The 15,415-nt window shown below is 30.3% G+C and overlaps 1 protein-coding gene across 1 annotated transcript in view; it reads right to left on the reverse strand.

Annotated features, from left to right (window-relative positions):
• LOC118181974 (uncharacterized) overlaps window positions 1-15,415 on the reverse strand; it is a 103,551-nt gene that overhangs the window by 67,783 nt on the left and 20,353 nt on the right. The gene's annotated exons all lie outside the window — the stretch shown is intronic.

Consider the following 15,415-nt stretch of genomic DNA (forward strand, 5'->3'; position numbering starts at 1 on the left):
GTCTAATGAGACAGCTTTTCCAAAAAGCGTGTTAAATGTTTGAGCTATTATTTATCTAAGAGAATCACAAAGTCAGGAAACATATGTAAAACTGTTTGTATTTAGAATAAGAACCAAAAGAGTAAGAAGTTCAAAATGCTTCAAGTAAACTTTTGGCATACTTGCCAGAAACAGAATAAGGAAATTTTCATTTTGTTACTTCTTTTTGCATTTTAAAAACAATTTAGATACGTTTTCAAAAAATGAGAAGCCAAATTATAGCCTTAAACTGCAGTTCTGGTCACTGAAAAAGAAGGGAGTATGGTTTCTGACACGAGTACTGTGTTGTGGATTATTAAGTAATAATTACATTAAGATCTCGTGCCAGATTGACATAAGAAATCGTGACTTACTAGCTAATTTGCTGCCATTTTATTTAGTTAATGACTTTTCTTTTCCCTCTACTTCAGTATACATGTGCAGCCCTGATTTCTGCAACATATTGATAGGTCACTAGTTCATAAGTAAAATGGATGTAATTTGTGCGCATTAAATACCTTTGAATTAGCAATATCCCAACTTCTCCCCCTGTGGTGGGTGCTACACGTTTATAGGCGTTGGCCGCTACTAAGGCCGGATGCGGTGGACACTATATTGTGGAGGCACCTAATATGTGGGCCATCGTTGCCTCCTATGACAGGACGGACAAATAACATCCAGCTTTCTCCGGGATTCAAGCCCGGGCCCTTCGGTACGGTAGTTAGAGTCACTAACCACTTTCCTGTCTGGGCGGTTCCCGAAGTAACTTAGCTAAAAAACTGAGATTTAAGTAGATGGAAAGGAAAATTCGAGTGAGATGCGAATCGACAGCTAGTTTGCAATACGATTTTCTAAATAATTGAAATTATTCTTAAAATTAAATTACAGCAAAATAGTAATCGAGTATAATTGGAAGATAATGAGAAAATTAGTAAGGATTCACTCAATGAATTCTTTTTCAAAATAAAATATGAATAGGATAATTTGTGAGATTATTCAAAATTAAAAACTTATCAGTAAAGTAGTAAACTTTTAAAATTTAGTGTTTATTTTTACGACAATGTAATAAACGTATCAGACAACGCAATAACTGCCTGAATGTATCTGACATGAAACAGTTATGGTAAAAGTTGAAAAATCTATTCTGACGTATCGAAAAAATACTTTTAAACCAACAAAATAACATAAAGAGTATAAAACACTATCCAAATTCGGTAGGGTATAAAACCCTACCCAACCCTACCCGTTCGCCAAAATTTTTATAGGCATTAAAAATAAGCAAAATAATTTAAACATCAATTAAAAAATTGATATATTTGCATGAATTAAGGTACTTTTTTATGTCAAATCACTTTTTACTAAAGTCCAAGTTGAAGAATTATTGAAGCATTTTAATGACAGACTTAGTATTCCATATTATAGTAAAATTGAGAAATTAATCTTCATCATCAAAGGTTTCTAAATCAGAATCATTTCGTCTTTCAAAACAATAACTATAATTAAACAGAAGAACTAATTATGGGAAATCCATTAGTCCAGTACATGCATTGGCTTTGACGATAATTGGAAAAAATATTTTGCTCCTTCCTATTTCAGGTTCAGTACTTCGAGAATCCTTTTGCCCTTTCCTATAAAGGAAAAATGTAAACATTATCCTGTCTTACGAATACATTTGCTCCTTACAATTCAAATAACGTTTGAAATTGAGTCCCTTAACACTGCTCCTTTCTTTTCCATTCCCCCTCTCTTTTATTAATTCTAATAGCATCTAATGAGTTTAATATCATCATTTGAATTTATCACAAAATTTTTCTATTTTCCTTCCTCCCCAGCAGCTCATCAGCTGCCGAGTGATAAAATTGCTAAACTTTGGTAGTTCGAGATCCCGGTTCATATCTTAGCGAACAAGCCCCTGCATGAAAGGTTTTGTACATTTTCCCCATATGTAACGTGAATATGGGGCAGTTTGCTTTAAAATAACCTGCACAAAGGCATCTCCCGCTTAGGCAGATAGCTCTCGAGCTTTTTGCCGTGATCAAAATAAACTATTATTTTGTCTACTAATTAAGCTTGTCATTCATACCATTAAGGCCCTATATCACTGTTTAAATCTTAAGGTATTAACATTCCTGTAACATTCCATTGCACTGTCGGTATGCATGCATTGGCCAAATTAAAATAACGTGAAAATGTGAAGTTAAAAAATCCAAAGTTTTAGAAAAAAGAAAATGAATATGTCTTTAGCAAATCATGGTTGATCGCATAATTATTCTGCTAATTTTCAATAAAACTATTCAAAAGACCTTCTACCTTCTATATTTGCCAAAATTTATCATATTTAGTGAACGAATTTTATTTTGGAAGTCTTATTTAAAACATTGATGCCTTCTGTTTCTATTTTTCTGGCGCCTACTTTCTTTTTTTTTCCTGATTATTAATTTATTTATATTTTGCCCATTTAAATGACGCATTTCCAGAATATTTTTTTTTATCTTTGAAAAAGGTGGACTCCATGACTAGCTTGTTCAAAATGTATTGAACCTTTCTGAAAAGAAATATAATTTCAAGATTGACTTTGTCCTAATGAGATTAATTTTCTAACCCTTTTTTATTTCAACTTATTCATATGCTAATTGAGACATATATTTAAGTACTTATACAAGTACTATATGCATCCTAACATACAGGAAAAGATCACGATCTGTTAAACAATTTTTATTAACTAATGTTAATCAACATTATTATTGATTCTATAATTTTAGAATTATTTTAAAAGAAAAATAATATAAACGTAATCAATTTTATAATTCTGTACACTTTTTTCGTGTACTTACCGTGCCGTGTATTTATCATTAATCTAAATTCTTGATATTGCAGATTTAAAAATATGCATTTTAGTTACATGTGATAGGATTTTGCTTTTTTCATTGTGGTTGCGGCTTTCGCTTTTAAATGTACCAGCTGATTAGTTTTGTGTTATTATTGAAAGGTTTCACGGGTGTGTTTATAGCATAAAGTTAGTGCGTGTTCATCTAACATTTCAGGGTCAAAATATAATTTAGAATTTTTAATAATTAATTAAATAATGTGAACACATTATTTTATTCATATGTGCTTTTGTTATGTGCCTGATGTTTTAATACTTAATTAAATGTGAAAACATTATTTTATCAAGTATTAAACCATTGATTACAGATAATGATTTAATACTTAATAAAATAACGTGAAATCATGTCCTTCACTCCTAAAACGAATAACATTACAATATTTGTTTTTGAAGAGTTGGTTCCAAATTATTGCAGTGCGTGTATTCCCCTAAATATGTTAATTACATGACAACATTTTTGTAAAACATTTGACCTAACATTACTCAGCGTTGCCTATACTAAAAGAACCATTTCATTAAGGAATTTAGATACATATAATGAAGTATTTAATTAAAAGTATTACAAAAATACATCAGAAGTTGAATGACACTTTTCTCTAATTGTCGTACTTAATCGTATATTTTTTTCGTATAATTTCTCCCTTAGCATTTTTCGAAGGTGAATTAGAAATTCATGCATATAATTTTCAACTTATTGTTCTAAATTCAGGTAGTAGCAGATTCTTGTACTAAAGTAGTCAGCACGTGGGATATCTCCGAAAGTTACTCTGCACGAGTATTTCAGGGCAGTTCCTTTAAATATTTCAAATCTTAATCAAAGACGTTTTCCATGATGATAAATAATAATGCGGTATAAAGAGAATACAGGTCAGGAAGATACCACCGTGAAGATTAAATCTATAGAAGTGTTTATATACCACAGAGAAAATATTGGATGGAAGATCTGCATACTTCCAGAAAGAGCAAAAGCGTTAGTAAGTGTCCCTAACTGCCTTTCCTTCTGTTGTCTAATAGTCACTATGGACATTGAAAGTACACTATACACTTTTCATGGATCATTTTAAATTTTATTGTTATAGGCGTTTATCCGTAATGTGAATCTTCAGGTTTAAATCAGATAGCTCAACAAAATATTTTATAAAATTCAAAAGCAAATGAAAAGTCTGCAGTTCAAAATTCCCTGGTGGAAGCATCGGTGTTATTAATTATATTACTGGAACACTCCCTGCAGCCATTTTGTGGCAAAAGAAGCAGCAAATCACTGTAACAGCGAAAACGATTTGTGTCATTTGTTTCGTTTCTTATTTCTGATTAATTTTTTTCGCATTGATATTCAGTTGTTTTGACCTTCATCACACCGATCTTGCAAGATTTTTCATTTTTTTGAAGCTTTTCCAGAAATTGGTTGCTTCGCAAAGGGGAACTGCACATATCAATCAACTCGCAAGAAATTTTGCTGTTACACGTATTCAAGGAGAGGAATGATAACTTATACTGTGGAGAGGGAATTATTTAAGTAAGAAAAAATTTTCAGGACTTGCATTAGCACACGTAATTTACAAAGAAAGAGCTTTATAATCAATTAATCAATACTGTTTAGGAAATAAATTATATATATATATATATATATAATTTATGTTATTACTATTGAATATAATAAATGTTACTTGCTATTGAATTTTAAAATAAAGAGTTGATTATTTAGCTTACGAATACAAGCTATATTTGCACTGCTTTCTGCATTTACTTATCAGGGGATAGACAGCTTTCGAAAAAAGCCTTGAAGAAGCCTAGATAAGAGATAATGTTTAATTAGGAAAGCGTGTGTTATTGGAAAGCGCTTCGTAGGTCAAGCGTCAAGCGTTTCCCGAAAAAATATTTGCAACGTAGGGACGGATACAAAGTTTTGGGGGATTCGGAAAATCATTTCAGCTACCTAGCTTGCTGTGGGATTGAGGTCAGGTAGTGATTTTGTTCTCTAAATGTGTCAAAGGTAGCCTAAAACTTCCTCTACGGGTAACTTGTGGTTAAAATTAATTTTTACTCATTGCCGCTCGTTTCTTACTTCGCGGAACTGGTTTGTTTTACTCCATCTGGATTTTTTTCTTTTCTTTTGATTTTTCGGTTCTAGTTTCTTGATCAACCACGTGGCTCTTGCGTCATTATTTAAAAATTCACTAAAACATTTGGGTTGAGTTGTTTTGGATAGTACACGCTATTTTTAAGAACTACTCAGCTTTCTCTTAAGATTATTCTTAGATATTTAATCACCTCTTGTATGAACCTTATAGTCGTAGTTTTATGTTCCATATTATCTGATTTATTAAGATTTTATAACACTGCAAGTACCGGTGAAAAATATATAGATTATTTTTAGCAATGAAAAATGGGGGGTGTTTTTGTCCTGTTAGTAATTCTGAAGTTAAGTAATAAAATGTTATATACATTAAATAGTTTATAGAGTGCATGAAATGTTATAATAGTATTATGCATATGCATTATAGCAGGTTGTACGTAAGAAGTAGGCCTTTGCAACTGTTGTGAATAAAATATTTTAAATTACTTAGTTCATTGGAAGAGATTAAATTAAATCCTATTCTTTAAAACAAATATTATATATCCATGCTGTTTATGAGAAAAAAATCTCTCGGATTTACCAATTTTTATATTTTGTTTAACTCTAAGTAATGTAGTTAATTGATTCACTTATTATATTGCATTAAATAAAGTTCCATTTTTCCCTTTCACTGCAAAACACGGGTTTTTTTTTAAAGTTTACTAGCAGACACAGTGATATTTATATTATTTTATAATAATAATACATGTATTTTTATTTCAGTAATCAAAAGGATTCGAAACAGATTAACATACAGATTTTAATCTTGTACCTAATGAGCCATAATTGTGAAATAATACAGGATAATACAGTATGAAGTAATACAGTGGATAATAGAGTGTGAAATACGAGAAATACAGTATTGCTGTTTAAGAAAACAAAATAATGAACTCGAATAAAGTATTATTTGTAAATTTATGTTCATAATTCGTCCTTGCATTTTTATGATCTGGTAACTAGCATTTGACTTCAAAAATTTTAAACTGTTTAAGTCTTGTTGGTATAAACTTTTGAAGTGCGCATGTTACCTAAAATTGAGAAATTCTGAAGATGGGCAGAATAATGAATTACGCATCATATAACGTCTCCGCAAAAGTACATACCCAGCCTATATATTCGCAACCGTTGTATGTATAGATATATACTTCCAATTACAAAAATATTTTAAATTAATTAAAATTAAATTGTTTTAAATTAAATTTAATTAAGAGAAATTAATTTTGTGTAAAACACGAAATCTAATTTTTTATGCATTTTCTCGATCCCTATATTTATATTTAGGAAACTTTTCTACTCATTATAAAAAGTAAACACATTAAGTTTTTACTACAGAAATTAACCGAGATATTTTATGTTATGGTCGTGGATCATATTTAGAGGTTGGATATAAATTGCAGGGAGAAGTTTTGCGTGGGTACATAACTAAAAATAAAATATCAGTTAAAAAAAGGTTTTCGAAGTCAAGAGAATAAATGACGAGTATTTCCATGTGTGAATTAGAAGTGGTGTATTAATCAAAGTATTAATCAATGCATATTTTTTTCATAATGGACAGTATTAATCAATGCAGTTTAATCAATACAGTGGAAAGTATTAATCAATGCATATTCTTTTCATAATGGACGTTTTATTCACAGAATCTTATAGAAATCGTGTTCTAGAAAATATAAACAGGCTTCTGTAACGACCCGTGGTGAGTTGGTAATATTTGTATTAAATAAAAATGAAAAATATTTATAGTTTAAGAAGAATAATTCTAAACTAATAAAACTTCATGAGAATATCAATAACGAATTTTTAGATTTATAAAATTTCTGTATGAAAATGCTAAATGTAATAACATTATAAATCAAAGACACCTCTAAATCACAATACATTATATTACTGAATGACTTCTAAGAGGGGGGGGAAGAAAGTCAACCTTGATTTATTGTAATTTATTTAGTATCCGATCACTTAATGCAAATTAGATATGAAGTCAAAAATCGCGACTTTTAAAAATAAATATCTTGGTTAATTTTAGCAATACGGCAGTTAAACCTTTTACATTTTATTTTTAATAACGAGTACAAAATTTTACCTCAATATAAGTGTAAGAACCGGAGGCAAGCATAAAAAGTTAAGTTTAAGAATGGCGAAAATAAATCTCCGCATCATTTAAAGGACTTCTGTAAGTGAAATTATATATCCACAACTAACAGTTGGGAAAACCAAGGCCGGGTAGTGGCCTTTGTGAACAAAGTGTATATTAAAATACAATAACACGCCGAATAAATACTAATTCAGAAGTCAAACAACAAAAATCAGCGTTATATTTACAAAATTTTCACAGTGAAAATTTTGTAAATATAACGCTGATTTTTGTTGTTTGACTTCTGAAAGTGTATATAGTTACGCATATAGCACACATACAATACCTGAATTTTACATTATCCTGAGAACACGTATGAATCACAATACAATTATTATGAATGCAAAGAGAATATTTTTATATTGTAAAATATCTCTCAAGGTATTCAAGCTCATTCAAGTTGCGCAAAATTTCGAAAATCTTTTTTCAGACCAGTGCTTTTTTTCAAGATGTGCTTTCGTATTTCTTAAAAATAATATTTAGTATAAAATTTTAACATTGTTAACAACGCTGTTTTAAAATTCGCCTAATAATCCGTATGATAATGCCCTCAAACTGTTACATGTTTTAGATACTTACTTCGTTTAGAGCCTATTTGTAATAAAAGTTTTGCACAGAATGTACGTCAAGTATATTTTAATTTAGATTTTTCACATTGTTGTAGAAAAAATATTTTGATTAATCTATATTTATCCATCGAAATCAGGGAACATTTCAGACTGTAACTATCCTTTTTTAACTGTAGTAAATTTATGCAACATGCAACATCCAAAAGTGTTCTTTTTACTAAAAGTTGTTACATGGATTTGATGTGGATAATATAGAATGTATTACATGGATTTAACAGGAATAGAATAATTTACATTACCCTCTTATTTACAATTTATTTGTGTTCAGAATCGATCTGTGGTGTTATTTAAATGAAATCTGTCTGTATAAAAATGGGAACAGTGTTCAGTCGATTCACATTTCATATAGACTCTCTTAGTCTCGGAGAAGAAAGCAGTATTTCTTTTTAATCTTTGAGGAAAGGAGTAAAATTAACTTTGAAAGTGGAGCACTTTTTTTTTAGTCTCTCAAAGCCTGTCATCCCGTTTCATTATTTAATGGTGAGGAAAATATTCGCATTTTTATCTCCTTTTATAATCTTAATTGAGATGAAAATAGATGGGTGTCACAAGTGGATGATCTAAATAATTAGATCAACAGGGCTAAATTCCATACTCATACACATCGTTCATTTCTAAGTGGGGTGAAGGAAAAAAGAAATCCGGAAGTCAGTTTTTGGTATTTCATCATTAAAAAAAGAAAAGCAGTTGAATATTTTCAGTGAGTAAACTTTATATTGCTTCCATTATGCAGGCTGCTTGCTTTGAAATGTATTTTCACTAAAAAAGAAACACATGTAAATGAAAACGCTGACTGACAGTGATATTCCTCGCAATGGATGAAGCTTTACAATATTTCTCAAGAACAGGACTGACAATTTGAAATGTCTTCATTAATGAATTTAAGTATATAATATTTTTAAATACCTAGTAGATCAAAAAGACAAGAACGCAACTTTTTTCTGTTAAAACTAATTCTGAATTGTTGAAACTACAACTTAAAATAATATATTTGCTTTATGTGGAACTGACGTTTATATTAATTAAGTCAGACAGATATCCTATTTGCAGGTCATTTTTTTCAATAATATAGCCAATAGCTAACTATATTAATAACTATAGCTGTTTGAATTCCCATGAAGTAAAAACATTTTAATAGTAGTAAGGCTTTAAAAATTATGCCATGTGATGAAACTTAACATTGGAGCTGAGGTTTGGAACGAAGGAGTTATTTAAATTTATAAATGCATTGACTTCCAAAACATAAAATATATTCTTATTTGCATGTGAAACTTCTAGTAAAAATGACGGATGATTAATGTCTCTAATGAAACATCTGGAAATACATTGTATAATATTTTGAGGGTCCCTTTCCTAAATGTAATGTGATTAGGAATCATTTCTCCTCAAAATGCATTCCACGAAAGCACCCTTCCTATAAGGCCTATAGTCCTTTCGCGTTTTGCCTAAATTAAAACAAAATCTGATGCAGACACCACATGACTTTCTCGTACGGCCTATTAAATTATATACATCTTTTGCTCCACTTTTCTTAAACTTATTTCCTTGAACTTCATTAGACATATATTTCTTATTCAATCAATTTAGTTCTCACTTCGCGTCAAAGCAAAAATACATAAAAACTGAAAACATGTTCATTAAAAATTCCAAAATACAAAATACAGTTAAAAATAGTTTAAATTTTTTTTTTCGCAATTAAGGTTTCTATGACAAAGCAAACAATTCGACCAACATGCAGAAAGATAAAACCTTGTCTTTCTGCATGTTGGCCGGATTGTTTGTTTGAATTTTTTTTCAAATTCAAACAAACAAAAATTTTAATTTAAATTTCATTCTCACTGGCCAAAAGAACTAAAGTTGCTGCACAAACTGACATAATTCACTACTCTATTAAGAGTTTCAAATGTAAACAAATAGCTCCCGCATTAGGCCTAGCGCCAATTTTAAATTATAGATAATTCTACAACTATTGTGTTCATATTAATTAAATGAACAAAAATCTTAACCGGAACATAAGAACAACACAATTAAATCCCTTTAAATCAAAAAATGCTTATTTTACCATCATATAAGAATAAAGAAATAAACAGAGCTCACCGAGCCACGTACGAAGGTGGGTTTACACAATATACAGACATAACACAGTTTACAGATATCGCAGTAGACCCATAAACATAATTTCAACGTTCTATGGCAAAGCGCTTTTGAGCTATGTGAGATACATACATACGTAGCTACGTAGATATATCACAAAAAAACCCTTTTAAATCCATTTTATAATACGTTTAGGAAAAAAGAATCCTATATTTTGTTCGTAAAAACAGATGTCATGCGTAAGTATCGTTCAAATGAATTCGAGAGCAGTCAAAATGAATATTTTCTTAGAAATACGACATCCGAAATTTTTCAGGATTGCAAACTTTCTTTACTTTGTACAAGGAAGTAAAAGTAATGAAATCAAATAATGCTTCTTGGGTAAGAAGCTTAGAAGCAGCATCTGGTTTACAATTCTGAATTATGAAAAAACAGAGGTAAACTGAATCGATTTGGTAAAAGACGTGGTATCTTTTAAATTCTGAAAAGAAATCAGGTAGGGAAGTTATTTTTTCCAGGAAATCAAGAGAGTTTATTAACGTCGCAGCAATATGAAATCAAATCTATGGATAATAAAAAGTGGATTTGTTAACACCTAACAGCAGTTGGCAAATTCTAATGACGCCAGAGCGTCAGTGTTCAACTTCTACTGAGTTGAACTTAAGATTTCGCTACAAACGAATGATTTGATAGTGGCTCTATCCGTCTTGAATCTCTTTCTTAAAATGCTTGGCAGAACTTTAAAGATGATGATATATCTTGCTGTTGAATAATTATCATTACTTGTTTGGTACAAATAAATCAGATAAAAACACCAGTCATTTCCTGAATTTAGTAAAGAATAGATTTTCTTAGTCTATAGTTATAAACTAAAATCTGAAAACAGTGAATAAGAGGAATCAGCTATTTGAAACATTCTGGATCCACCAGGATCCTTAATCCCAAGTATCAGAATTGTGAGGTATTAGCAGAAATAAAATTTTTAAGAACCCTTAAAGATTTACAAAATTATATGTTACACAAAAATACTAGGCACCCTAAAGAATCGGAATTCTCTAAAGAGTTGAATCAGCGAACGCCTAAAACTCTCTACGGTATGAATTACATGAGAATAAGAATGGGAGAATTAAAAATTAAAGTTGGATTTATTCTCTATTTTTTAGTTATATGTTTTCATTATATTCTTTAAGTTGTACATAAATTTTAAGACTTTGCGATAAGATTAAACAAACATTAAACGGAATTAAATAAATAATATTATGTAAAGTTTAAATGAAGGTGGATCAATTTTTATTTATTGATTAGTTACATGCTCCGCCGTTAGCGCACTACACGAAAAGGAAGAGTGCCCCGTGAAGTACTTTTTAAGGGAAATTGGTCTGTATTTATAACATAGGAAATTCCTGGAAAGGCTCATACAGCCAGCCCTTTTGCCAGAGCTCGAAACTTGGACCAAACTACTATTGTTCAGCGGCTTTTACCGCTCAGCTACTGGTGGGCCAAGATGGATAAATTATTTTATTGTTTTACTTTAGAACATTTTTACTTTCGAACTTTGTACAACAATGAGCACTAAAGTTAACAAAATAAATCTACTCATGAAATTATCAAACTTCGCTGTACTCAGTGCGTCGGGGAAAAATACTGTTAAACATTAATGTACATATGATACATACCACAGTATTAAAACATATCACAGTTTTCTGCTCCGAAGTTAATTTAAAAATTAAATATAAAATTCGGAGCAGAAAACTCGCCTTTGCTTTAAACGTAATAAGAAATTGCGTCGCAATCGGTGCTAAGGAACGAACGCTCCCTTTTTTCTGCAGATGGGAAAAAAAATGCCCATGATTTCATATTGCAGGAGGAAAGAAGGGAAACGAAGATTTCATTTGACCTTGATCAGCTGACTGTGTTCTCGACATGCACATTCGTCTTTTCTAATATAACAAACACAATGTATGAGGAATAATAAATGCTTTAAATTTAAAAGAAAGTATAGCTTATGTAGAGAATAACGAAAAATATATGTATAACAATAAATAACGTGGAAAACTACTAGGAGAAAGTTGTTACTTCAAATGGAGAGCACAATAGAAGCGTATCGGAGAGCAGGAAAAGATGATAGATACTTAGGGATTAATAATAAGTTTAAACCTAATCCTTTCATAAGTTATTCTCAATCTTTCCATTAATTAAGGAACATGTCACTATCTTAAATATTTTAACTATTAGCATCTTATAAATAAAAGCACTAAAAATATTTTTAAAAAAAATCACAGAATTTATTATTTTTTATTATCGAATGTTTAATTCTTGTGCTATGTAAAATTTTTTGTTGACGAAAGCAATGTTACATATTATTCCATTTGAAGCTGACAGTCATATAACTTATTCTGCACAAAAATTTGTAATACGTAGCATCTTGTCATATAAAGGAGCAACACTTAGTGAAATATAAATATTCTAATAACATGTATTAATATTTCACTCAAGATTCACTCTAGCCTTATTGGCCACTAACTTTGCTCTGCTCATGTCAAGTTAAATCATTTAAATAGTAAACTTTAACACAATAAATTTGAATTAAATCAATAGATCAAATTTTCACTTTTTAACTACTTAATCCCATATCTTAACAGATTATCGTATTATTATTATATATTTACGTGATCCGCCCTAAGGCACTACACAGAATGGAGGGATGCCTTTGTAGAGGACTTTTTAAGGGAAACTGGCTCGTATTAACATGAAAGCGAGTACGCAAGCAGCCCGTTCGCGGGATTCAAACCTAGGAACGAACTACCAGTGTTAAGGGGGTTATCGCTCAGCCACTGTCGGGCCAACAAATTATCATAAATCAATAAAATTCACATTTATCAGAATTGCATTTTACTGCAGCTGACCAACTGTCGGATTTCGCGGCTGAAGGGGACGGGTATTTGTCGGTAATTTTTTGCCTTAAGGTAATTTTTGTTCCAGATGTCTTCATTTTTTACTCTTAAGCGCAAAAAGTCATTTTTCTTAAGCACAATGTTAGTTAAATAAAAACAAAGTCTACGAGTAATTAACACATTGATTTTTGGCAAGTGAGCTATATCTGTGCTCACTTGCCAAAAGAAAGTGAAAAATCTAGAAAACGTCCAATCAATTTAAAATTCTCTGGCTTGAAATAGATAAATAAGCAAGTAAAATTACATTATTTGTAATATTTTAATAATTTGTCAATAGTTATCATTTTAAGCTAAAAAATGCCGAAGAATATTTCTTCCCGGGTTGTATATAGCTTTGTTTCAAAAAAGTGAATGCAGATATCATAAAACGGGATAGCACGACTGCAAACATTAGTAGCACTTTTTTCCATTGATTCGTCAAGGACAGAAACATGTTACGACAATTTAAAAATAATGCATACAAAACAGCATCATACCATCCTGGAAATAAAAATACAAACTAAATCTGAAGCTGGCATTCACGATTATGGTAATAATAAATTATAAATTGCTTAGATTTTATAACGATGATTTAACGTTTTCGAAGTTTAGTGGAAAACCCTTGGAAAATCACAACATAGGTCTCTGTTTATGTAATATAAATCCTGTTAAAAATTCGCATTCTAACCTGCAATTCTAGAAGGTCCCCAAGAGCTGCCCTTGGAAAAGAAGAAAATTGTTGCATAAGAAATGAGACGAATAAAGGTGCGGCATATATAAATGTCAAAATCAGCTTCACATCCCAAATCATTCCATTACATAACATTGCGATAATGTTAAAATGTGTCTGTTTTTAACAAAGAATAATTTCCTTAGGTTTAGGCTTTAAAATTGTATGCATATTTGGTTTGTTATTGTTGGCCTCATCATCATCATCACTATTATTAATACAAAATTTCCTCAAACAAGCAGTAATTCCTTTTCTAAGGAAGAATTAGCTGTTTATTAAAGGTCGGACATACCAATACCATAAATCCTTAAAAAAATATTTGAATCTCGAAAATTTTTATCACCGCTCTTTTCCCGTCATTCGAATATTTCGAATCCAAACTTTAGAGAGATCAGTTTTATTCAGCCCAACTATTTAAATCTTACCTCCAGTTAAATATGGAATATAAAAATCAATAATTTTCATTCGCTCGAGTCATCTCAGAAAGGGGAAACTCGCTAGCAAATAAATATATAAATAAAATAGAACTTTCGAAAAGGAGTGGGCTTGTTCATACTCTCCAGTAAGTAGATTAGGTTTATGTGTTTTCGTAAGTGTTTACTTTAATACGTATAGAGTTAGTAATTTATTTTACCGTTAATTAATTAACACTGAATAACGCTCTGTAGGACTTAAAATACAACCGAATTTATTTCTGGTGTGTATTTATGTTTTATTTTCTTCCTTGTCTGTTTTGTGGCTGCCGGATGGGGCTTAGCAATTTGCTATTATGCAAATATAAAATTTCTTGCGCTTCAGGACTCTTTTCGGTTATAATACCGTACGTATTATATAAAAGTTTATAAGAAATAATGAAAATATTCTAGGGAGAACAGAAAAGTAAGGAAATTACACTAATTGTTTCGAATTCTATTTACCTCTTATTATTATTCTCCTTATTGGTTTAACAGACTATTTTCGTCACGTGACATTAAGCACAAAAATGCACGCCTGGTATTTGTATCACGAATATTTGCCACTTTGACAAACTTGCTGTGTGTCATACTATTTCGTTACGCCATCTAGCGAAATTTGCCAAACTTTTCAAATAAATGGAGGACTGGGTTTTCTTGATAATTTTCGAACCTGACTAAAACAACTCGATAATTCTGTTCATAGATACCTGTAGTAATAACATCTCGGACATAATCTAGCCAATCATATTATATATAGAGAGAGACGCTGAATCTCGTAATTCCAATATCCGACCAATTGAAATACTCAGACAAAGTTATTACTTAATTGCTAGTTATTACTCAAAAGTTTTTGTAAAATGTTGAGAAAAAGACCTCAAAATTCAAAAGTTTTAACTATATATTTCCTTTACTAGACTATCTGTTCTTAATAAATAAAGAAATGTTTTTAAAAACGATATTCTTAAAAGGTTTCTCTAAATGCAAATTTCAAACTTTGCTTCATTTAAAAACTTTTAACACGGAACAAAACATTTTTTAAAATTTCTATTTTAATTCTTGTCTGAAGAATTCGATAACATTTTGGGATTTGGATTCGGATTCAAAAAAATTTATAATTCATGTCATGTGCCTTATTTGTCATTATGAATTTATTATTATATTTTGTCAATTTTCACCGGTATTTACTTTATAATACGTATGATCAATATTGCTTAATGTTTAGAAATTAGAATAGTAAAACAAATGTAACTGAGTTAATAGTTTAGTAACATTATTTGATTTTATGAGATATTCAAGCAATAATATTTCTTTCGTTGTTAATCCGCCGAGTATGTAAAGTGGATATGATATGAAATACATTGTTTTATTACATACGCTGGCGCAATGAAACAAATAAAAATTTTTATTCGTTAAAAACTTAAT

Source organism: Stegodyphus dumicola, chromosome 4 (genome assembly GCF_044657685.1).
Source record: "Stegodyphus dumicola isolate Sdum_Otavi_A_Nest chromosome 4, ASM4465768v1".
NCBI lineage: Eukaryota > Metazoa > Arthropoda > Arachnida > Araneae > Eresidae > Stegodyphus > Stegodyphus dumicola.